Source organism: Sorex araneus, chromosome 5, assembly GCF_027595985.1.
Source record: "Sorex araneus isolate mSorAra2 chromosome 5, mSorAra2.pri, whole genome shotgun sequence".
Classification (NCBI taxonomy): Eukaryota; Metazoa; Chordata; class Mammalia; order Eulipotyphla; family Soricidae; genus Sorex; species Sorex araneus.
Window position 1 is genome coordinate 72437578 of NC_073306.1, and position 26467 is coordinate 72464044.

Below are 26467 nucleotides of genomic sequence, written 5' to 3' on the forward strand. Positions count from 1 at the left end.
TAAGACTTCCAAATTAACATCAATTAATTGCTTTAATTTGCTTTAATTAATAATTTCAAAATAGTTATGGAGTTTCATTCATTCATTAGTAAAATTCAGGATCAAAGTACCTAACTGACACCAATCCTAAAACCATGATTTTCCTATTAAATTCCTTTGAACTTTAGGAACCAGAAAAGATTATCCTCTCGTGGCAGCATCCTGTAGACACCATAGTGAGTCAGCTGGATGGCCCTGAAAAACTCTGATGACATGGAAGATGTGTAGAGATTGCAGGCCTTACTCAGGCAAATTCTCAATGGATTAGTCACGTGTCACTTGTCACTTGTCACCCCGTTGCTCATTGATTTGCTCAAGCGGGCACCAGTAACATCTCCACTGTGAGACTTTGCTGTTACTGTTTTTGGCATATCAAATACGCCATGGGTAGCTTGCTGTGTGGGCAAGATACTCTCAGTAGCTTGTCAGGCTCTCCGAGAGGGGCAGATGTATCGAACCCGGGTTAGCTGTGTGCAAGGCAAATGCCCTACCCACTGTGCAACTCAAATATTTTTGAAATTCAAACACCATTACAATGACCTCATAATTGATTTTTTTTTCCACAGGAAGTTTGGGGGCCACACCCAGCGGTGCTCAAAGTAGCATACTGGCTGTCAGGGAACAAGCTCAGGTTGGCTGCATCCAAGTCAAAGGCAATATCCTGCACTATCTTTCTAGTCCTTCCAAATGTATTATAACCAAAATGGCAAAAACCAAAGGGAAAGGTGGACTCCTTATAACAACCAGTAAGGAGGGATACTACATATGGATTAAGGGATCAATAGATCAAGAAATCTTAGCAATGTACTTGCACCAAATAAACGTGCAGCAAAGTTTAAGGAGCAGTGGGTAATAGACCTTAGGAGACACAGCAAGAGCAACACAATAGCAGGGGTGACTTTAACAGCCCATTCTCATCATTGAATAAATCATATATATAGGGGGGAAAATCACCTTTAAATTAGGAAATGGCAGAACTGTGATTAATAGACATGTAAAGGACAGTCCACCTTCACTTCTCCAGTTCATAGAGAACATGCTCCAGGATAAACCACACGCTGTGGCACAACTCAAATATCCATAAAGTCACAAAAATAGATATTACACAAAATTTGTTTCACACTACAATGCCATGAAGGTAGGAATAAAATATAAAAAGAATTAAATATAAATATAAAAAGATTTTATAAAACACAAAATGTAAAAATACAAAAGAATTAAATATAAAAAGGTGAAGAAGCTCCAACATTTGGAAATTAAACAACATACTTTTAAACAACCACTCAAAAAGGAAATCAAAGAAGAACTAAAATGCTGTAGGGGACAGAACTGGAATTTTTGAGCGTGAACATAATTTAGTATATACACAATGATTTTCAGTGATGCATACTTGAAACATATAACACACAATGGTACTTCAATTTTTTAAAATGCACATTGGAGACGCTGGGGAGGTAGCTCAGTGGCCTAATGCACATACTTTGCATGCAGGAAGCTTACATTCCATCTCCTACATCACTGAAAGCAATCTGTCCACCCCCCCCCCAAAAAAAAAACCCAGCATAGATCTGAGAGTAGTTCCTGAATATCACCAGGCATGGCCCAAATATAAAAAAAAAATCTTAATTTTTTTAATAAATAAATTATACTTCAGGGACCATAGAAATAGTACATCAGGTAAGATGCTCACCTTGCACAGGGCCATCCCAGATTCAATCCCTGTACCACATATTTGATTCCTCACCAAGAGTAAGCCCTGAACACACCTCAAGGTAGAGCTCAATCTTATATTCATTAAAATCCTTGCCCTTTCCACTGCTTGTGGTCAGGGCTCGTGTTCTCTCCACTCAACACCCATTCTACTGGAAGATCCCACCTACCACCACAGATGGGATTAGTTCTTCCTTTTTCCTGACTCTTGCCTGTTGGTTACCTCCTCCTTTCCTAACTGTATTTTCCAGTTCCTCTCTAAAGTCAAATATGTTTCAAATAAAATTCATTACATGTCCTACTATGAAAAGTAATAATCACCTGTCTTAAATGAATATACTTCACTAGTTACAAGCCCTATTTCTTTATTATTATTTGTACTATTATTGTGGTTACATTGTTACAATAGTATTAAGGATTATGCTGCTGATATACTTAACAACTGAGCTTTATAGGGGGATTATTTTGAACAATTTTACTTTCAGGTGACATTGTGTTGTTCCACTGGTCTGGTTCCATATTTATTCTAGAAGAGGAAAGTACACATCAGTGAGTCAAAGTGAAGCAAAAACAGCTCTTGTGAGGTATCAAAATATTAATGAAGAGGAGAATAAGTAGATGAAACAAGTGGATTGACATGTTGATGCCATTGCATACCATTAGTGGCTCACATTTGGATGTCATATCAGACAAGCTGTAACACCAAACAGGTACAGCAGTCTGTTAAACTGAATTAGTAAATAGAAAAACACTGTCACATAAATGGAAAATGAATATTATTATTGATGATTTTTAAAATAACTTGTATTTATTGAAATAGAGTGGGATCTGTTTAATGAACCCACCAGAAGTGTGACAGGCATAGTATCTGTATCCCTCACTTCACCATTCTCCACTTCTTGGCTGTTGTAATTCAGTAATACACAATTTTTTTGATGTTGGAACACTTGCACTCCTCACATTTTGTTGGGTTTCATTTTTGTGGATGATATCTAACAGTATCTACCCTCTAGACACTAAAACTGATAAACAATTAAAATATTTTCCTTTTGTTTTTTGTTGGGTGGGGGAGCATACCTGGCAGTTCTTGGGGACAAATTCTGGCAGAGCTTGGGGACTGAGAGGTCCTGAAGATTGAACATAGGGCTCCTACATGCAAAACATGCACTTCTTTGTATCATTTCCCAGGTACCCCTTTTCACTTTTAATTAACAATAATAAAAACCAAGATGTTAATAAAATTTTTATCTTAAAGTAGCTGTATTTTAAATGATTAAGAACATTATTTTATATATTTTTAATCTCATATCTTGATAAACAGAAAATAGATTTCATATCTATATTCAATCTGATCAACTGGTTTGGACACAGAAAAGTAGTTGGAAAAGGTTTCGCAGAGATATGGAGCTGAAAAAGAATTTGTTTCAGTAGCTTTTCATGTAATTGTGTATATTTGTTTTCAATACTACATTCAAACTCAACAATAGTTTCTTAGGTGTATTAAAATGTTAAATTTAAAAAGATAATATTTATTGTGTTACATTAAAATTTCGTCTTATTTTACATTTAGAAATTTCTCAATGAACGATTCTGTAATATTGTGGGTTAGCCAAACAAAATAAGTTTATCAGCTTTGCAAATGGTAATAAATTTTATTTTAAAACAACTTTGAATAATTTAATCAGAAAAGTTTTGAAATATAATTTGTTTCAAAATTCTGATTTTCACTTGCAAACAAAAATTTTGTATCTGGCAACCAAATGCTATCAGTAGTTTTATTTGAAGTAAAAGGCTCAGTGTTTTCATTTTCAAGAAAAATACTTGCCAAATGCCCAAGTCAAAAATAAAAAGTGACTTGGCTCTTTGTTTTTCTTTCAAATAAAAATGCAATTCCATGAAAAAAGGCAGTTATGTAAGGTGACAACTCAAAAAAATTCAACAGATGGATTTATTAAAACATCATACATTGATACAAAGCCTCGGTGTCATATATGCAGTTTTCATTGAACTATCAGTCTAAAAGAAGGCATGTGACTTCATAACCAAATTATATACAATCACTTTTACATACTAAAAATTCTAACTGCCCTGGGAATCATGTAGCAGGTAACTAACTATAAAAGGATTTTGATATCTAAAAGCAAGGAAGCAGATTGGTTAGAGATTTCAAGATGGGGTGTTCTAATGTGCCAAGTCCTCCCCTAAAATATTAAAAAGTAATACATTCTCAGAAGTTATCTAAAAAATTAAAAGTATACCACTACACAGATGGTAGGGCGTTTGCTTTGCACTCGGCCAACCCGGGTTAGATTCCTCCGTCCCTCTTGGAGAGCCTGGCAAGCTACTGAGAGTATCCCACCCTCACGACAGAGCCTGGCAAGCCACCCGTGGTGTGTTCGTATGCCAAAAAAACAGGAACAATGCGTCTCACAATGGAGATGTTGCTGGTGCCCACTCGAGCAAATTGATGAGCAACGATATAACAGTGCTACCACTAAAATATACAATTGTTAAAATAGAAGCAGGTTGAATGTTGTCAGTTTTAAAGACAGAAAAATGAGTTACTGAATGTGAGCCACAGCAATATTATTTTTATTCAAACACCATGAAAAATCAGCTTAGAAAAGAACAACATATCTACAGAAGCTGTAGGTCAAAAATTAAAAAATAACATTTATATCACTGGAGTTCTTATAAAGAATGCTGTTTTGAAAAACAATGTTGGCAAAAGATACAACTTGACAGATTCAAAATTAAGTAAATCCCACAGAAAATAAGCTCAAAGAAATCTATAAAACACATAAAAATTACACTTCTAAAAGCAAAAGACAAAAAAACATCCTTAGAAAGTCACGATAAATGATACCTTATAAAAGATCAACAATTCAAATAGAAAATAATTTCTCATTTGAATTCATGGAGGTCAGAAATCATGACATATTTTTGGATTTTCTTATGACACAATATTTTTGAGGTGCTGAAAAATAATTATCAATCCCATCTCCTATATCAAGAAAAAACATTCTTCAGGATTAAGTGGATTGATAGATATTTAAGCAAAAGAAAATAAGAAAATGTATTACTGGCAGACCAATGTTTAACAGAAGATAACTCAACTCATAGAAAATGATAAAGTAGTATAGGGTCTTCAAAAAGGAAAAGATAGAAGCAAATATAGTAGATTAAATTTAACCTCATAATTTTTCTTAACCATTTTAGGATAGAAGCAAGAGTATAGCATTATATGATGTGGGGTTTAAAGAAGTATATGGAAGAAATAGTTAAAACAATCAGACTTTTCAAATGGAGAAAGTAACAAGACTAAAATGGAAGTGAAATTTCTATATCTCACTCAAAGTGGTAAAATATCAACAGTGGCTGTGAGAAATTGCACATATATGTGGTAATGCCTTCAGCAATTGCTAAGAAGCTACATAAAGTGATAAGACAATGGAAAAAGAATATTTTAAATAAAACAAAACAGAACTCTGAGAAATAAGAATTGAAAAAAGATAAAAATTGGCAATGGGGGCTGGAGCAATAGCACAGTGGGTAGGGCATTTGCCTTACATCCGGCCAATACGGGTTCGATTCCCAGCATCCCATCTGTTCCCCTGAGCATGACCAAGAGTTAATCCTGAGGGCATGAGCCAGGAGTAAGCCCTGTGCATCGCCTGGTGTGATCCAAAAGAAAAATAAAATTGGCAATAGATCTAAGAAAACACAAACAGGAAAAAGAAGGCAAAATTGAAAATTTGATATATTTCATTCACTGTATCACTGTATCTACTGTCACTGTCATCCCCTTGTTCATCGATTTGCTCAAGCGGGTGCCAGTAACATCTCCATTCGTCAACATCACGTGCTAGTGTTGCCCGATGGGGTATTGAGTGCTCTTTGGGGTTCAGGAGAATAAGGACCATCATTGTTACTGTTTCAGGCAAATCGAGTACATCACAGGTAGCTTACCAGGCTCTGCCACTTATAAAAGGGCTTAAGGTCCCTGGGTGAAATACAACAATCTTCACATATGCCATTATTTTTTAATTTTTTTTATTTCAGTCACCATAATATACAATGCTGCTAATGACAGGTTTTCATGCATATAATGTTCCAATACCACACCCTCTAGTGTCCACTTTCCTTCACCCTGCCTCAGGTTCTCCCCTACTCCCCTATGTCATAATATAAATGGTTTAAATATACAATTAAAATATGGCAGAGAGGGGCCAAAGAAATAGATAATACACCAGGTAGAACACTTGCCTTGCATGTGGCTGACTTCAGTTCTATTCCTGGCACTAGTGGCACATGGTCCTCCAAGTACCACCAGAAACGGTCCTTAAGCACAGAGTCAAGAGTAAGTCCCAAGCACCGCCAGGAGAGAGAGAGCAAAAGGGAATGTCCTGCCACAGAGGCAGCAGGGGTGGAGAGGACGGGATGGAGGTTGTTGCTGGGACCATTGGTGGTGGAGAATGGGCACTGGTAGAGGGATGGGTACTCGATCATTGTATGACTGAAGCGCAAGCATGAAAGTTTGTAGGTCTGTAACTGTACCTAATAGTGATTCACTAATTTAAAAAATTTAATTATATATATGTGTATATATGTGTGTACACATACATATACACATATGTATGCACATATATGTATATATGCATAAACATATACACATACACAAATATATGTGTGTATATATATGTATAGAAAGAGAGGAAAGGAGGAAGAGATAGAATTTCAAAGTGTAACCCACCTAGACGCTGTTTTCAAAATCCTTACTTCACACATAATGAATTAAGTAGACTAAAAGTGAAAAAGAGAAATCATATAGCATGCAATTATTAATTTTCTGAAGGCAGTAGTTGCAATATTAACATCAGTTAAAAATAGATCTCAGAGCAAAGAAAATATCTAAGGTAAGAAAGACCATTATAAAATTATACAAACCTCAGTACACCAAGAAGACATAGTAATTCCAAAAACATATGTACAAACTGCTTCAAACTACATAAATGAAGGTAGGGTTGTCAAAAAAAATAGAAAAAAATCACAAATAAACTCCCCTTTCAATAATCAAGAGATTAGCTAGACTTATAATTAACAAGGATATGAACAAACTCGAATATATCATACCATTAATCAAGAGGATCTGGACAAAATTAGAACACGCTCCTCAACAATAAAAATGTAGGGCTAGACTTTTGGAAAACAATATGGACGATTCTCAAAAAATTAGAAATTGAGCTCCCATTTGACCCAGCAATACCACTGCTGGGAATATATCCCAGAGAAGCAAAAAAGTATAGTCAAAATGACATCTGCACTCATATGTTCATCGCAGCATTATTTACAATAGCCAGAATCTGGAAAAAACCCGAGTGCCCTAGAACAGATGACTGGTTGAAGAAACTTTGGTACATCTATACAATGGAATACTATGCAGCTGTTAGAAAAAATGAGGTCATGAACTTTGCATATAAGTGGATCGGCATGGAAAGTATCATGCTAAGTGAAATGAGTCAGAAAGAGAGAGACAGACATAGAAAGATTGCACTCATCTGTGGAATATAGAATAACAGTGTAGGAGACTAACACCCAAGAATAGTAGAAATAAGTACCAGGAGGTTGACTCCATGGCTTGGAAGCTGGCCTCACATTCTGGGAAAAAGGCAGCTCAGATAGAGAAGGGAACACCAAGTAAAATGTGGTTGGAGGCAAGTGTGCTGAATGTAGACTAGAGACTGAATACAATGGCTACTCAACACCTTTATTGCAAATCACAACACCTAATTAGAGAGAGAGAACAAAAGGGAAGACCCTGCCACAATGGCGGTGGGGGGGGATGGAGGGGGTGGGAGGGATGCTGGGTTTATTGGTGGTGGAAAATGGGCACTGGTGAAGGAATGTGTTCTCGAACTTTGTATGAGGGAAACATGAGCACGAAAATCTATAAATCTGTAACTGTAACCTCTGTGGGTACAGTTACAGATTGTAATTCACTGTGACTCACTAATAAATAAATTTTAAAAATAATAATAATAATAATAAAAGAATGTAGGACTAGAGTACAGCGGGTAGGGCCTTCACCTTGCACACGCAGACCTAGGTTTGATTCCCAGAATCCCATATGGTCCCCATATGAGCACCACCAGGAGTAATTCCTGAGTGCAGGGCCAGGAGTAAGCCCTGAGCATCACTGGGTGGCCCAAAAGCAAACAAACTATATAAAACATGCAGACAACAGACATTCTACAACAATATTACAGGGAATTTAGTCTCTTATTACTAAGTACAATGCCAGCCCCAGGGCTCTTATAGATGGTTTTTATTAGGTTGACAAGGTTTCCCTGCTGCTCCTAGAGTTTTTAAATGCTAAGAATGGAACCTGCCGTCTCTGAAGGCAAGGCTCTGGTCCTAGAGTTACCTCCTATTTTTGACTTATTCTGGTTTATTTTTTAGGCCACACCTGGTGATCGCAGGGAACCATCCGGTGCCAGAGTCTTTTGGGAAGCCAGGCCTCCCACAAGCAAAGAACACACACTGGTCCTATGAACTATCTCCTGGCACTTTGATGTTGGGGTTTTTTGTTTGTTCCTTTGTTTGGAGGCCACACCCAGTGGCTCTCAGGGGTTATTCTTAGCTTTGTGTTCAGGAATTACACCTGGCAGTGCTCAAGGACTATATGGAATGGATATCAAGGATCGATCCCCAGCATCTAATATGGTCCCGAGTCTGCCAGGAGTGACCCCTGAGCACAGGGCCAGGAGTAAGCCCTGAGCATCACTGGGTGGCCCAAAAGCAAACAAGCAAACAAACTAAAAACATGCAGACAACAGACATTCTACAACAATATTACAGGGAATTTAGTCTCTTATTACTAAGTACAGTGCCAGCTCCAGGGCTCTTATAGATGGTTTTTATTAGGTTGACAAGGTTTCCCTGCTGCTCCTACAGTACTGAGGCTTACCTTCAGAATATATGGCAGATTCTACAAATGCTTAATCAATGCATCAACTGATAGTGGAAAACTTAAATTTGTTGGTATTAAGAATTATACTTATTATTGTATCAGCTTTTAAATACAATAAAATCCACTTGGTATTTTATATCAAATGCATGAACAGCCCACCATTCAAATGACAAGAATATACATAGCTATATAGAAAAATCCTTTAGAGATACCATTACATAATTTTACTTGGAGATTGAAATATTTATATTTATAGAAATTTCCAAGTATATTTGTGTAATTTTGTTCCCAGTTGAAGCTACACTTTTGGACCTTCCCTTCATCCTACACTTATTATTCTTATTCCTTATGAAACCTAAAAACAAAATTCAGTTACATGCTCAAGCAAACTATAAAAACATGCAATGCTATAACTAACAAATAACATATCTGTCTGCAATTCCTTAGTCAAAGAAAATATTTCTTGATACATATTCTCTACCAAAGTTACACTTTTAAAAATGAAAATACCTCCTATTCTGAAATTACAATTCCTTAACATATGCAGCAGTAAGCTCTTCTCTCAGCCAAAAAATGTTCATTTGGCACTGACTTTTGGCAAGTGGGAAAGCTCCTCCACTTATAAACACTGTACTTGATTTTAAAAGCACTGATCCACCCAATTCAAACTTTTCCTTAGCATTTGCCTATTTGCATTATAGCAAGTTTCAGAGGGAAATGCTAAATAGTTCAATAATAATGAGTTGAAACCTATTATATTGAAACCCATTGTAAAGTTGATACGAACTCAAAAGATATATCAGAGGGTCAGAGAGAGCACAGGAGTCAAGGCGTATGTTTTACATATGGCTGGCACGGCTGGAGTCCCAGCACCATCAGGATCGACCAACGAGCACAGAACGAGAAGTAGCCTGGTGCATCGACAGGTGTAGCCCCTCACTACCCAAAAATTAGACATCAGAAATTGGGGGGGGGGGAGAGAGCTGCCACTTGATATTAAAAGTTATCTTTTTCTCAAATGCCATTGAATAAGTAAAAAAAAAAATTTTTTTTTTAATGTCTGTATGTAAGTTCATCCTTTAGTTTACATATGACAAAAATTCTGCGCCTACTGTCAAAATAACTGAGGGGAACTGCAGACCAATTTCTAATAATCCAACTATAATTCTTCATGAGAATGTTGCCATTTTTGCTTTTTTTGAAACAAAGCTTGATTTTTCAAATTGTTAAAATAGATGAAATAGTATCTGTAAATCTTTAGGATTCTAGACAAAGAGATGCTAAGTAAAGATTTTTATCTTGGATCTGATCAAACCTAAGGCTAAATGAAAATTTCCCCATCTGGTTTTTATGTAAATTAAGCTGATTATAGAGTGTTCAAATTCTATCTTTCCCCTACATTAGAGAAGTTAACACATATTTGCTGGCTAACTGATTCTAAATAAAAACTGAGATGTGGGCTAAAATTATCCTTGTTTTTTAGTAATCACTATGAATATCACTTGTGGTCACAGATTTTATTTGTGGAATGCCTTGAAAATGCATCTTAACTAATAGCAATAATAAAATTACCTGTGAAAGTTTCCCCATAGAATCTAGTGATTCAAATAAAATCCATACTTGCTAACACTTCCTACTAATACTTCATGTAATCATTCATATATCACAAATCCAGACAAATTTACTAGTAGGACCACATTGATTAAAGCAGATTTTGCACAAATAATGACTTTGGTTTGGAATTCTTTAAGTATACTTGGGCAGGAGTAAAGGCTGAAGTTCCCCCAAATAGTATTTGGGAGGTCTGGGGACCATTCCTGGCAACACAGGCCCAGAGGAAGGGACCAGACAGTTTAGGTTAATGATGCTGTGTTACTCAGGGACGACCACAGCTACTCAGGGCAGTAATGGAGGGTGGGAGAGGAGAGCAAAATGGGGTGTAAAGGAATCAACTTCATGCCTAAGATATCTCCCTGGATCCTGCACAAATAAATTTTTAGTGAGCTACATTTCTTTAAGAAACAAACATCATGCTCCCTTAGATGAGAGGTCTACCAAGCAACCATAAAAGTCAAATCTAAACAAGAACCATAAAATATTCTTGAAGCTGTTACCTAGATGACTGCTCATCTAACCTATAAATCTACATATTTTCAATTTACTTAAAATAAAATCAACTTTACTGAAAATACACTAACGAATAATTTCTTTGTTTTCTGTTTTGAGACTACACAAGTGATGCTCAGGGCTCACTCCTGGCTCTGTGATCAGGGATCATTCAGGGTGGAGCTCAGAAGACCAGATGGGGTGCCGGGGACAGAACCCAGCTCGGCTATGTGCAAAGCAAGTGCTCCACCCACTAGAGTATGGCTCCAGTCCCAAGAAGGGAGAAGAATTTTTCTAAAAAAAAACAATACTGGTATCTAACTGAATAGTTGTGGCACCAGTTCAGACTGTAAAACAGCAAAAGAAATAAAATGTTCAGAATAAATCATTTGTCAAACATAATGTTCCATTTCACATGCCTAAGCTGAGGAACAAAAATAACACAGAAAGCTGAGTGCCACCATTAGAAAAATTAAACAATGTGCATGGCTCTGCCTACCCACTAGACCAATAATATCATCATCAACTTCAAAAGAAAGTTCTCAGAGAACTATGGGTCAGCTCTGGAAGGATCCTGTGGCCCTTTGACCTCCTAAGTAAATTTTCAAGGAGGCAAAGAAACACAGGCCAACTAACTAGTTCTTTGCAAGTATAAAAATGCAGTGAAAAAAGACTAGATCATTCATCTTCCCAAAGTCTAAAAAAAACTCTAACACTTTGCTTGTGTCAACCACACTGTGAACTATGAGCAGTAAATTCAAATGGGAAACTAACACAGAAACAAGGAGTCATAAATAATAAATAAGCAAACCTATTTTAATTTACATTTTCAAGTTTAACTGTTAATGTCGCCCTAGAGAAACTGTTGTTCAAGATCAGTCACAAAAATACCCCTCTTCCCTCCATGTTGGGCTGTCACAGAAATAATCTGTCAGGTCTGGGAGATGGGACCTCTTTAGGATTTGTAATGTGATACCTAAATTTTCTATTTCCTATAGTGGCAGATAGCAAGGACTAGAGCCATATAGCACAGCGGGTAGGGCATGTGCCTTGCACGCAGCCAACCCGGGTTCGATTCCTCCATCCCTCTCCGAGACCCTGGCAAGCTATGGAGAGTATCCCGCCTGCACAGCAGAGCCTGGCAAGCTACCTGTGGCGTATTCGATATGCCAAAAACAGTCACAACAAGGCTCACAATGGAGACGTTACTGGTGCCCATCGAGCAAATCAATGAACAATGGGATGACAGTGCAGTGCTACAGTGCAACGGTGGCAGATCATTGAAACAATCTTTCTGCTCCCTTATCGTGTCCTCAGCAGGCTCTTATAGCTTGACTCCCCCTTCCACCAGCAATCAGAGAACCTCAGTGAGCTCCCTGCTCATTATTTCCCACTTATTCATTCCCTGGAGGAGGAGAAACTTGAAGGAAAGTCAGGCAAGTGCCTGGGGAAACAAATCAGGGTCCCTGGCCAGTGTACTTGTCAAACATTAGACTCCTGCTCTCAGATCCAAGCGTCCCTACTGATAGGAAAAACTGAGGCCCATACTTTCTCCTCCATAAGACAAATTTCCTCTAGTAAAGGGTTCTAGGAGTGAGCAGAGAGGAGCATTTGAACACAAGAAGGGGCTGCTGGGAATGTTGGAGACATGGAGAGGAGTGGGGCAGGGAACTTAATATCCATGGCATACCACTTAGTCAGATTCAAAGGACTTTCGCTAAGAATTAGGGGGAAGTCCAGAATTATTGTGTGGATTCCCCAAATTACAGAGCAAGAGAGGTCTCCTATTGTAATCTGTACAGTCAGGATACAGAAGCTCGGAATCTGGTACAGGAAAACAAAATATGCTAAAGATTGAAAGAGTAAGATATTGTGTGGGGAAAGAATAGATGCTGGAGGCAAAGAAGGGAAACTGAGGTTCCCAAATAGAACATTGGACCTGAGTATGTGCCTCCTATATGGCTTATGCTCTTATTCATACTGAAACTTTCCTCTAATTTAATTTCCACCTTCTCACCACACTGGCACTGTTCGCCTTTAGAAAGTCCTTACCCTGCTTAATTTAACTAGTCATGTTTTTCACTTACTTCTTTGTTTGTACCATAAGCTTCCTTGTTCAAGGAATTTTTCCCATCTCTGTGCTCAAGAGTGACCCCTGGGGGGGGTGGCTAGAGCAATAGCACAGCAGGTAGGGCGTTTGCCTTGCATGCGGCGGACCCGGGTTCGATTCCCAGCATCCCATATGGTCCCCTGAGCACCACCAGGGGTGATTCCTGAGTACCATTGGGTGTGACCCAAAAAGCAAAAAAAAAAAAAGAGTGACCACTGGGGTGTTCAGTGGAACATATATGGTGCCAGGATTTGTTTTGTTTTTTGCTTTTTGGGTCACACCTGGTGATGCACAGGGGCTACTCCTGGCTTTGCACTCAGGAATTACCCCTTGTGGTGCTCAGGGGACCATATGGAATGCTGGGAAGTGAACCCAGGATGGCTGCGTGCAAGGCAAACACTACCCGCTGTGCTATTGCTCCAGCCCCATATGGTGCCAGGATTTGAACCAGGGTGATGGCCAACACAACTGTATGCAAGGCAAGTGCCTTTTCTCCTATACTATCTTTCCAGCCCTAAGCAGTCTAAGAAAAAATATATGTCTCTAAAATAATATAATCTAAGGATAAGATGGAATTATAAATTATTAATGTACAAAATTATATACTTAATGGGTAAATATTCCAAAGAGAACATATACAATGATTTCAAAACTATTTGCTTGGGACAGTAAGACTAAAAACTTAAACCCTTTCACCCATAAATTTTATGCAATTCCAGTGCATGAAATTAATTTCTCGAGTCTAGATAAATAGTTCAGGGGCTAAGGCACTTGTCTTGCACAGAGCAGGATCTACTTAGGTTCGGGAGCTGAAAACGGCCCTACAAGCAGCACTGAGTGACAACCTAAGCAAAGAGCCAGGAGTCAGCCCTGATCATTGCCAGATGTGGCCCTGGGTTCCAAAACAACGAATCTCTAAAACATTGAAAAATTTTGGCTAATGAACAATGTATTAATCTCAGTGCAATGTATTGCCATAAATTATATTAGCAACAATAATTAGGAAATTATAGTATCTATATAAAAGAGAATTATATGACCATTTTAAATGTTCATGGTACAGTTAAAACTTAATGTAAAACCTCAAAAAGTAAAACTACAAAAATTCAAATTAAACAAATCATAAGTAACAATTAAAGTTATGCAAGGAAAATATGGAAGGAACTACATCAAATATTAATAGTTATTCTCTAAAATGATTATAGTGAGTTTTTTCCTTATTCTACTCTATATTGTTCATGATTGAAAATGATTAAATCTTCTCTTTTGGAAAAAAGAGAAAGCAAACTTTCTTGGGACAAAAAAATATTCTACTTCCATAGAAAACTGTCCAGGTTTTGAAAAAAACTACCCTTTTAATACCAGTCCCCAGGAAATATACTGTTTTCAGCAAGGAAAACAGTTGCGGTGTTGTATTTCTTATTAATTATTCATACCAATTCTGCTCACCCTCTTTGAATTATATAACTTGAACTTGAAAATGAAATCAGGATAGAGTCTATGGCTAAATAAACAAGAGAAAATGACTTCCTAAGAACTGGAGACTTATTATAGGATGCAACTTCTCTCAAAATCTAATCTGAATAATGAATAAAGACATGTACCTCCATCTTGTCACCTTATTTAGGCAATGGGTTTAATGTATCAATAGCCCATTAACTTTCAAAAAAAAAAGAAGAAGAAGATTCTACCAAATAGATGGTTCAATACTTGAGAACTGATGGACTGACTTGAGTGTGTTCCTGTCAGCCATCAAGTACTTTCACAGTACTTAAAGATAATGAGCGTTTGCATTTTGCAATCTGACTCCTGAGCCATCAGAAAGTTGTACATCTTAAGTGAAAATACATGAATCATAAATGAAAACAAATCACATGACAAAGCAAGAGACAAAGCAAACACCTAGCATCTACAATTTCTGCAAATAAGAAAAACAGCACACAAATCAACATAACGTGATGCTGAAGGGTCGGGCAAAATAAGTCAATTCACTTTCCCACTTGATAATCTCACACTTGGCTGCGACACATACACACTCTCTTTTTAAAGAGATATCTAACACCCAAGAGTCTCTACTTATCCACATCCCACCACTTACTTGTTGTATTTTTTTTTTCAGTGATTTGGCTTTAAAATAAGGTCTTGACAGCTATGTCAAATCCAGGTTGGAATGAATTACATCAGCGAGCTGTACCTGTTAGTACTTTCATTGAAAACAGTTCACACACCCAATGAACTAGTGGCTGTTTTTACTGCCAGCATTCCCTTGAGGCTTTAGTTTGTTTTTGGAGCCACACCCAAAAAGGACTTACCCCAGCCCTGTGCTCAGGGATCACTACTTGATGACCCCTGGGATCATCTAGGTCTAAGCATCACCGAATACTACCACCCAAATCACATTGAGCATCTCCTGTTATTACTTCTTTGGACTATGCTATGCAAATATTTTTTGACATATGATTTCTAAGAAAATAGGAATTTTTTTCCTACATGATTCAGAATTCTCTCACTTTCACACCAAACATTTAGTCTGCACACAGGAAGTTTACAGCTTGTTGCTGCTGTTTGAGATTGCTTTGAAAAGCAATCATATTATTAATGTTTAATAGACAGTACATAGGCACTGTTGGACACACTATTAATACAGCGTAAGGCTTGTGATCCTTGGCGACTGAAAAGCCTTATGTTCAAATTCCTATCTTGTGACCTTGAGTGGATACATTTAACTTCCTATCTCCTTACTTTGCACATTTGGGTTGTTGCGGCGACTTAGTGGAATAACAGATGTCTAAAAAGCAAGTGCCTCGGCTCTAAAACGCTTTATTTCAAACCTCCCTTAAATCTCTTCCTCCTGTGACAGAATCAGCCCCATGCAGCCTAAATACAACTTGGAGACAGCATCCTGCCTGCTTACACAGTAGCAGCAGAAAGCGGGGCGCTGGGAAACTGAACGGATGATGGCCATGAAGTCAGCATCCCAAAGGGCAAGAAGTAGAGAAACGGAGAGGCCCCAGATTTTACAGGCAGGTGCGAAACAGACACCAGCCTGACACACTTTGAAGACGGCACCTCACCCTCCAGGGGATTTGTCCCAGGAAGAGGCACCAGGCGAGATTTCGAGACCAAGCGAGCAGGGAACAGCCTGGCCCTCTGGGCCTGGCCCGACCCCTCCCGCCCTGACTGATCTTCGGGAGGCTGGAAATCGGGTGGGGGGGGTGTGGGACAGAGCGCGGCGGCAGGCCGGGGGGCCCCTCCCCCCATCGGGCAACCCTCCCGGGGCCAGAAGGGTGCTGAATCACGACCACTACCATCACTACCTCCGGCGGCAGCAGCAGCAGCTGCTGCTGCAGCAGGAGCCCGCGGGGGATAGAGTCCCCGGAGCAATGATTGTCCCGGGCGGGGGGGTGGGGGAGGCAGGTCTCAGGAGCTGGGGACGCGGAAAGGGGGTCGCTAGGATGGGGCAGAGGTCCTCACCAGGGAGAAGACAGCCTAGCCCCGCTCCTCGCCTCCTCGCATCCGGCGCTCCCGCTGCCACTCTCGGGCTCCCCGCCTCCCCGCGGGCAGCCCCCCGCGGCCCAGCAGCTGGCACCGGCGGTCCGCTGCTCCCCGGCGCCCGCGACAGCCACCGCTCGGGCTCTGGTGCTCCGCCCGGAGCAGCTGGAGCAGCTGGCACCGCCCAGAGAGGTGCGGCCTCCGCGGGTCCAGACCAAGGGCCGGCCTGGCCCGGGGGTGCGCGACGTGCGGGGCGGAGCGGACGCCCCGGGCGCGTGGGGCTGGCGACGGCTGGGAGGAGCCAAGCACGGGGGCGGGGGGACCCCCGCACCCCACCGTACCCCCGGCGCGGAGAGGGCTTGGGGCTCCGGGGGCCGTGGAAGATCAGCAGCTGTCGCGCTGTGTTTGGTGACGGTCGCGGTTGGCATTTCCCGGGCACACCCCCCCCCTCCGGGCTTGCCTTGGTCCCGCTCGGGGCGCCTTTAGAACGCGGCAAACAGAGGACCTAGCAACCCGAGCGCCGGGGCGGGGTCCCCAGCCGAGGCGATGCAGAGGGGCGCAGAGCGCTCTGCCTTCGCGTCCCTCAGTGTCGGTCGTGGGGTCCCCAGGGCCGAGGCCCCGTGCACAGCGCCCTGGAGACGTGCCGCCGAGCGCCACAAGGGCAGGTGGAGTCCTTGGACGCGCTGCTGGGATTTTGTATCCGAGCATCGTGGAGTGCCCGGGAATCCAAGGGTTGCCAGAGCGATTTAGAAAGTTAGGAAAGAGAAGCGCTTAGTGGGAGGGGGGGGATCCCATTCCTGTCGCTGCTCAGTGGCGACCGGACAGCGAGGGGTAGTTCTGAATCAAAGCTGCGATACTGTAAATATCACGATATTTAGAGAACGGGGGAGAGAAGTGCCCACAAAGGCATCCCTTAGATGTGGGGAAGTGCTCGTATTAGTCCCTGGCTGCTGCTGCACACGCAAGCAAACTCAGAAAGCTTCATTCCCCGTCACGGAGGCTTCCGGTGCCTGGACAAGTTTGCACTCTTCTATTAGAAAAGTGTGTGTGTGTGTGTGTGTGTGTGTGTGTGTGTGTGTGAGAGAGAGAGACAGAGAGAGAGAGAGAGAGAGAGAGAGAGAGAGAGCGCAAAGTTGGCATCTACCTGTAAAATATAAGGAAACCAAGAATTGAAGCCCTCCAATTGCCTTTTGAACTATACAATATTATCCAATTAAACATACACACACACACACACACACACACACACGCACACACACATTTTCTCTAGTTATGGGTTTGTCATCTTTTGAGTAAACTAACCTAAGTCAAGCACCTGGACCGAACACGGCTGAAAACATTTCCCATCTCACTCCCATCTCACTCCATCGTTTATTCTTCTAAAACCTTCTGGGAAAGGATGGGATGGTTCTTGTTAACTAGGGAAACTGGGGCCCAGAGAGCTTGCTGTTTTGAGTTGCCACGTCCTAGACTGGCAGATCAAGCATGGTAACTGGAGTGTTTGACTTGTGCCTTTGCTCTCTGGGAAAGACAGACATCACAGATACGTATCACATCTATGACTGGCATTTAAGTGTCAGAGTGTCTATCCTCTGGGAAAGTTGGGTTCAGTGGATTGTAAAGAAACGGTAGGTGCACATCACCTGATTTTATAGTTGAGTGGTAAAGCACTTGCCTCATACCTGCAAGACACTGGGTTCAAGGGCCCTGGTAACACAACAATTTTTAAACAGATATTTTAAAAGAATCAAGAGCCCAAAGAGGTTAAACTTTACACATAAATAACTTAGAAACACCATCATCAAAAATGCATTATTAGGGGGGCTGGATCGATAGCACAGCAGGTAGGGCGTTTGCCTTAAACGAGGTCGACCTGGGTTCAAATCCCAGCTTCCCATATGGTCCCCTGAGCACCGCCAGGAGTAATTCCTGAGTGCAGAGCCAGGAGTAACCCCTGTGCATGGCCAGGTGTGACCCAAAAAGCAAAAACAAAACAAAACAAAAAACACTATTAGAATCATTTAAGAGTGAGAAAAAGTTTTCCATTGGCTTTTTGTTAATCATTTTTACACTATTATACACTGTATATTATGCTTCACAGTATGTCTGTCATTACTAGGTTTTACTTTACAGGATCTTCTAACATCAAGAAGCATGAGTATTTAAATAGACCAAGAATCAGTCCAGGAGTAATCCCTAAGCTCTGACAGTTGTAAGCCCTGAGCATTACTAGGTATAGCCCCCAAAGCATACAAAATTAAATGGACTAAGAAAAAATACAGCAGGTAAGGTGCTTGACTTGCACACAGACAACCCAGTTTGATACCCAGCACCACCATGACCCCCCTTAGCACTGCCAGATGTGAGTGTACCCCAAACACAGGAGGGAGGGAGGGAGGGAGGGAGGGAGGGAGGGAGGGAGGGAGGGAGAGAAAGAAAGAAAGAAAGAAAGAAAGAAAGAAAGAAAGAAAGAAAGAAAGAAAGAAAGAAAGAAAGAAAGAAAGAAAGAAAGAAAGAAAGAAAGAAAAGAAGGGAGGGAGGGTGAGGAGAAAGAAATAAAAGGAGGAAGGAAGGAAAGAAGGATCCAATGCACTTTGTTTTCATGGGCCTTATCAGTATTTAAAGAAAAATCACAAATAGGGCCATTAGCAATCCCCATATCACCTTAAGCATGCTTCTTGAAGAAATCAAAAATAAAATTAAGTTGGCCCCCTACGTTGTTCCTTTGCTGTTATGTTTGTTGCTCTCTGTGTTCCCATGTGAGTGCCAGTACGAGAGATCCCAGGGCTCTCTGTTGGTGAGAAGCCAGGGCACTCCATCCCCAGGGACACCAGGCACATGTGACTCAGGGTAGCCCTCCTTAGCCTAAGAAATGTGTGATTCTTTTCTCCAGGCTCAGTTGTTTCACTTTGCAATGAGACAACATAGGACTCAAATTAGAGTAGAAAAAAGGAACTTTTCAATTTATCCTCTGTCTGAACTGCTTGACAGGGCAATAAAACTGCCTTGAGGTCTTAAGTAGTTCACCTGACCAAAGGAGACATAAAGCCTTCCTTTGGTTGTTTATAAGCCTGATGGACTGGTGATGCCTCCAGCCTTGGGCTTATATAAATAAATCTTCTTAGAGTTGATAGTTGTGAATGAAGACGGGAACATTTTGTACTGGCAGCCTTAGAAACAGAAGAAATAAGAGGGTGTGTCGTCCATATTCCCTTTTCTCCCACAGAATCTTCAAATGGGTTTGAATCCCTCGGGGAAAGAAGTTAAGGCTAGAAAATGAGAAAACATTTTCACAAAACATTTTCTGGAATTTCATGTCAGAGAAGTATTGCTTTGAGCCCAGGTGATAATACATCTAAGACTGGAGCCCATTGGCTCACCCGGCCTGTCCAGCCAGGGAGCAGCTTCACAAAGGACACTAGTGACCAATACAACTTGACAGTTCTTCCAGAGCACTACAGCATGAGTAAAAAAATATTTCTGAGCACCTGGGAGATAAAGCTGTGGATTTCCTTATAATAAGTGACAGCCTGGATCAACAGAGATGTTAAAACTTAAAACATGAGGGGACAGAGAGAGAGAGAGAGAGAGAGAGAGAGAGAGAGAGAGAGAGAGAGAGAGAGAGAAAGTATAGATGTCAAAGTACTTGCCTTACACATGGTAAACCTGATAGTGATCTTTGAGCATAGAGCCAGGGGTAAGCCTGAGCACTCCCACAAAATAAAAATAACATAATTATTAAACCATTTTTAGGTTGTGGTATTAAGGTGAGCTCATTTGGGAGCCAGAGAGAATACTAGAGTAGTAATACACTTGCCCTGTATGCAGTCTCTTTGGTAGTGATTATGGTTTGATCCCTGGTAAGGCATTCCTGGTAAGATCTCCTGAGCATCGCCAGGAGGGACCACTGAGCACAAAACCAGGAGTAAACCCTAAGTACTGCCAGGTATGGCCCCAAAACAAACAAAAGAAGTTGACTAACTTATATTCATAAACATCAATATAACCTCCAAAGGATATTATTTTTAATTATTTGATGAGCACTAGAGACAGAATACTTAGTGTGTCTTTGATAAAACCTTGTGGTCCAATGTGAGTCACAACATGCTGAACTTTGATTATTAAGTTCCTATAGAATAGTCGGTACTATATCAGTAGGAACATTCTTAGCATTAAATATATATACTATAGGGACTATATATACTATAGGGATAGCATCGTGGGTAGGACATTTGCCTTGCATGCGGCTAACCCGGGTTTGATTTCCAGTATCCCATCCATATGGTCCCCTGAGCACCTCCAGGAGTAATTCCTGAGTTAAAGCCAGGAGTAATCCCTGTGCGTTGCCAGGTGTGGCCCAAAAAGCAAAAAAAAAAAAGTATATATATATACTTTTTATAATACTAATATTATATAGTATTATATACTATATAATAAGGCATTTGAAGAAATTAACGTCCCAAGTTACATTGTCTGTGGAGAGCATTTAAAAAGTGCTGTTTCAGCTTGGTACTGGAACAAAGGCAGAGTGGCAGACCAATGGAACACGGTTGAATACTCTGACACCCCCTTCCCCAATATATGACCATCTAATCTTTGATAAGGGAGCAAGAAATGTGAAGTGCAGCAAGGAAAGCATGTTTAACAAATTGTGCTGGCAAAACTGGACAGCTACATGCAAAAAAATGGGCTTAGACCTCTACCTATCACCATGTACAAAAGTCAGATCAAAATGGATTAAAGACCTCAACATCAGACCAGAATCCATAAGGTACATTGAAGACAAGGTCGGCAAAACCGTCCACGACATTGAAGACACTGTTATCTTCAAAGCTGACACACCACTGGCCAGGCAAGTAAAAACAGACAAATAAATGGGACTATCTCAAACTAAGAAGCTTCTGCACCTCAAGAGAAACAGTGACCAAAGTACAAAGACAATCTACAGAATGGGAAAGGATATTTACGCAGTACCCATCCGATAAAGGGTTGATAACAAGGATATACAATGCACTGGTTGAATTCCACAAGAAGAAAACTGCCAACCCGATCAAAAAATGGGGTGATGAAATGAACAGAAACTTTGCCAAAGAAGAAATCTGAATGTCTCAGAAGCACATGAGAAAATGTTCAACATCACTAATCATCAGGGAAATGCAGATCAAAACAACCATGAGACATCATCTCACACCACAGAGACTGGCCCACATCCCAAAAAACAAAAGCAACCGGTGTTGCCGTGGATGTGGGGAGAAAGGGACTCTTCTTCACTGCTGGTGGGAATGCCGACTGGTTCAGCCCTTTTGGAAAACAATATGGACGATTCTCAAAAAATTAGAAATTGAGCTTCCATTTGACCCAGCAATACCACTCCTGGGAATATATCCCGGAGAGGCAAAAAGGTATAGTAGAGATGGCATCTGTATTTCTATGTTCATTGCAGCACTGTTTACAATAGCCAGAATCTGGAAAAAACCAGAGTGCCCCCAAACAGATGACTGGTTAAAGAAACTCTGGTACATCTACACAATGGAATACTATGTAGCTGTCAGAAAACATGAAGTCATGAAATTTGCATATAAATGGATCAACATGGAAAGTATCATGTTGAGTGAAATGAGTCAGAAGGAAAGAGACAGAGATAGAAAGATTGCACTCATATGTGGAATATAATATAACTGAGAAGTACAAGTTTGCAGTGATGCAATTTCTGGCAGATATTTCTCTGGACTTAGTTACTAAAACACTAAAATACAGAAACCCAAAACCGTGAGGCCGGTAGTGCGGTCACTCGACCTCATACCTCTTCATTCTCAGCAATGGAAAACAAATTATGAAATGCTTCCTTTTCAGCAAGTCCGACTTTAGGGGGGAGAAACTCCAAACAATAATAGTGAGTTTTGTTGAAATACTGAATGTAATCAAAGTGAAAGTAAAGTGAAATTTATTAGTTACACAGGCAGGGTGGGGGGCTAGAGGTGTAAGGGGGCGGGGTGGAGCTATACTGTGATTCTTGGTGGTGGAATATGTGCACCGGTGAAGGGATGGGTGTTCGAGCATTGTATAACTGAGACTTAAACCTTAAAACTTTGTAACTTTCCACATGGTGACTCAATAAAAAAATAAATTAAAAAATAATAATAAAAAAGTGCTGTTTCCATTTGACTTTAGTTACTACATTAATGATCTCCTACTGAAAAAGTATGCTTGAGTAAAGTAACATTACCAAGGGACTTACTATTATAATCTTCGTTATATAAGTAAACAGAATTTTAATGATTTGCCAAATGTAGAGGCAACACGGGGTTTTCAACTCAAATGAATACCTGTGATTACAACAAATTTATACTGTCTCCTGCAACACTAAAGCAACAGGCATATTACATGCTTCTCTGCAATTAAGAAATGATTTCTATTTATTTTTATAATTCATTTTCAACTCCCATTCCTAAAAGGAAACGAGTCATACCAAAGAGGGAAGACATTAAAAACATCAGGAATCCCAGTAAAAACATTAAAAACATGAGGAATCAATTTTTAGGTTTCTGTACTCAGAAAACTGACCTCGAGACAATCTGTGATCAATGTAATCAGAGATCATTGCAGCATAGACCAGGGACAATGAATTCTTTTTTTTTTTTTTTTTTTTTTTTTGCTTTTTGGGTCACACCTGGCGATGCACAGGGGTTACTCCTGGCTTTGCACTCAGGAATTACCCCTGCCGTGCTCAGGGGACCATATGGGATGCTGGGATTTGAACCCGGGTCGGCCGCGTGCAAGGCAAACGCCCTACCCGCTGTGCTATCTCTCCAGCCCCACAATGAATTCTTGCTACCTATTTTGTTTGCAATCTGTAGCAACTCAGAGTGAATCCTGAATTTATCTTCTTATGAAGCACTATAGATTATTCCAATGCCCAACCAAGTTTGACCAGACCTCACAAGAGAAAAATAACCTGGGCTCACAGTTACTACTAAGCCATCGGTCTTCTAGATTTAACCTCTTAATTTCAACATTTATGGAGGAAATAAAATGGAATGTTGGCAGGGCTCAAAAACAAAAAACAAAAAATTTTCAAAAAGCCTCAAATTAAAGATTAGATACTACATACAATTACTATTATATGTAGGTAACTTGAACTTAAAACTCCTTTGAACTAGCATGTGGTATTTATATAAGAGAGCGATTAGAAGCAACAGCATTTTTATGTGTTAATTTTGGAGAAACTGTCATAAGCCATTGCAACTATTTCTTTATATTTTGACTTGCATTTACAATAATAATTGTAGTTTTGTTCATATATGTTTTACAACTTTCTAACTAAATTCATGCTAAATGATTTTCCCCATTTCTCTTTTGAAAGAAAAATTCTTCTATTAACATTTCTGGGTGCATTTATTCAGGCAAGTCCTGAATAAAGAGAGATTGGTGATTCTTGTAATTTATTTTGCATTCATCCAACACACCAATTTTTTTTTATTACTTGCCTGTTTATAATTTTTTTGGTTTTCTGAGGGAACTGGAATATCATCAGCACCAGAAACTTTTCAATTTTTTATCCTTTATATTAGGACTGGAGCGATAGCACAGCATTTGCCTTGCACATGGCTGACCCGGGTTTGATTCCTCCATCCCTCTCGGAGAGGCCGGCAAGCTACCGAGAGTATCTCACCCACACAGCAGAGCCTGACAAGCTACCCATGGCATATTTAATATGCCAAAAACAGTAACAACACGTCTCACAATGGAGACGTTACTGGTGCCCGCTCGAGCAAATTGATGAACAACAGGATGACAGTGCAGTGCTACAGTGCATTAGTTACTTTATATTAGCTAAAATCACCAATACAAATGATTGTGGTGATGACTGTTTAATTCTTGACAGTATCATATGAGACTACAGTTTTTAAGCAAGACCTAATTTTAACTATTTAAAATAAAGTTGTTAGCTGGGTTTTTTTTTATGCTTTCCTTCTGTTCCCTCTGTTTTCATGAGCACTTTTGACTTAGCTGATGTCTTTTTTCCATCTACTAATAATGGCTAGCCTTTTTCTCTTTAATTTTTAATGTAATCAATAGATATTACATATATATTATACAGACATCCTGGTTTTGAAGCACACTTTCATTCCCTGATAAAGCCTGTTTTGTCACTGTGTATTACTCTTTTATTCATCCTTCTATTTCATTCTTTAATATATTATTTAAATATTTAACATCTTTAGTTATAGTTATGGCCAGAATTTTTCATTGTTGTTGCTACTTTTTCTTTCTTATGATTTTGAATTCTGGCTTCCTAAAATTAACTGGAGAACTTTCAATCTTTTTCTAAGATCAATTATATTTGAGTAATATTGGAATTACATACTTATTCTTCAATGACTAGATTAAAAATTCAGCTAGGAGTCTATCTGCCTGCTTCCTTTTTTCAGTAGGAGATCATTAATCATTTCTCCAATCTCTTCTATAATAAATCAAGTTTTCACTTCTGCATCATTTGTAATTATATGTAATTTTCAAAGAAAGTAATAATTTCTTCTAGTTCTTTTTAAAATAAATGTACTACTGGAGAATCCTTTTAGTACTTACTTTAAAATCTTTGGATATCTTTCTTAAAATTGACATTTTGATTTCATTCTCTTTTCATCAAGGAGTTATGTGGTACTTATCTATTTTGTTGGACACTTTAAAAAATCAGTCTTTGGAGAGCTAAGTATGTAGTTCAGTAGTAGACCACTTGCCTTGAATGTGTAAGGCCCTTGGTATAATTTTTGGCTCAAAAACAGAAGATATACTAAAAATCCAATTTGATTATTTTCTACTACTTTATGTGTTCTCGTCATTCCAGATATTCTCATCAGTAATTGTCTGTCCTTTTTTTTTTATTTTTCCTTTCCTACTGGGTTCTGTGTGTGCGTGCCTTTGTGTGTGTGTGTGTGTGTGTGTGTGTGTGTGTGTGTGTTTTGTTCTTACTTGGATTCAGAGATAAATATAAAATTCCTTTATTTTTAACTTTCTAAGTCCACAATTAAAGGTGACACATTTCCCTTTGAGTTGTTTCTTATAGCTCACTGTACTATAAAGTGTTTATTTTTTCATTGCTTAAGAACATTTCTATACTTCTTCTTGCTATGATCCAAATGTATGTGCCCTTCCCAAATCCTAATACTATCATGTTGTATATGGCTATTGTCCAATCCTTTACTCTCATAAGTCAATATTACTAGACTAACCTATGAAAGCTAGGCATTATTTTCCTAATCAAGATACTATATTTCATCCTTTTCCTCCTCTATTTGAATACATTTTTTGAGCATTTTCACTTTCTTACTCTTTCCACTTTTCTTTTTCTTTCCACCTTGAGATTTCTACCCCGATCTATGTTTTTGTTTAGCTAAAGCTTTTTTTAATATAATTTTTCTTGTTAAAGTACATAAATAGTTCTTTTTGTTTATCATTTATGTCTTTCTTTTGTAAATAAAAGTAAACAATGTCTTGCCCAGGTGGTAAATTCTTTACTTGTCATCTTATTCTGAGAGTAATATGTGGCTTTAAGTTCATTTTTGTTTCATGGATAGCTCCTTTTTTTTTATTTGGAATAATAGTTTTTTTAAAATTTTTTTATTGAGTCACAATGTGGAAAATTACAAAGTTTTCAGGTTTAAATCTCAGTTATACAATGCTCGAATACCCATCCCTTCACCAGTGCACATATTCCACCACCAAGAATCCCAGTATAGCTCCACCCCGCACCCCCACACCCCTAACCCCCCCACGCCCCAGCCCCCCCACCCTTAGCCCCCCCGCCTGTGTAACTAATAAATTTCACTTTACTTTCACTCTGATTGCATACAATATTTCAACAAAACTCACTATTATTGCTTGGAGAGTCTCTCCCCTAAAGTCAGACCTGCTGAAAAGGAAGCATTAGATAATTTGTTTTCCATTGCTGAGGATGAAGAGGTATGAGGTCGAGTGACCGCACTACCGGCCTCACGGTTTTGGGTTTCTGTATTTTAGTGTTTTAGTAACTAAGTCCA

General features: G+C 39.5%; 1 protein-coding gene across 1 annotated transcript in view; it reads right to left on the reverse strand.

The window, feature by feature from the left end:
• TTLL7 (tubulin tyrosine ligase like 7) overlaps positions 1-16639 on the reverse strand; it is a 171452-nt gene extending 154813 nt beyond the window's left edge. Inside the window, exon 1 of the mRNA XM_012931648.2 lies at positions 16410-16639. The gene's annotated coding sequence lies outside the window, so the exon portion shown is untranslated. The remainder of the gene's footprint in view (positions 1-16409) is intronic.
• Between the last annotated feature and the right edge of the window lie 9828 nt (positions 16640-26467).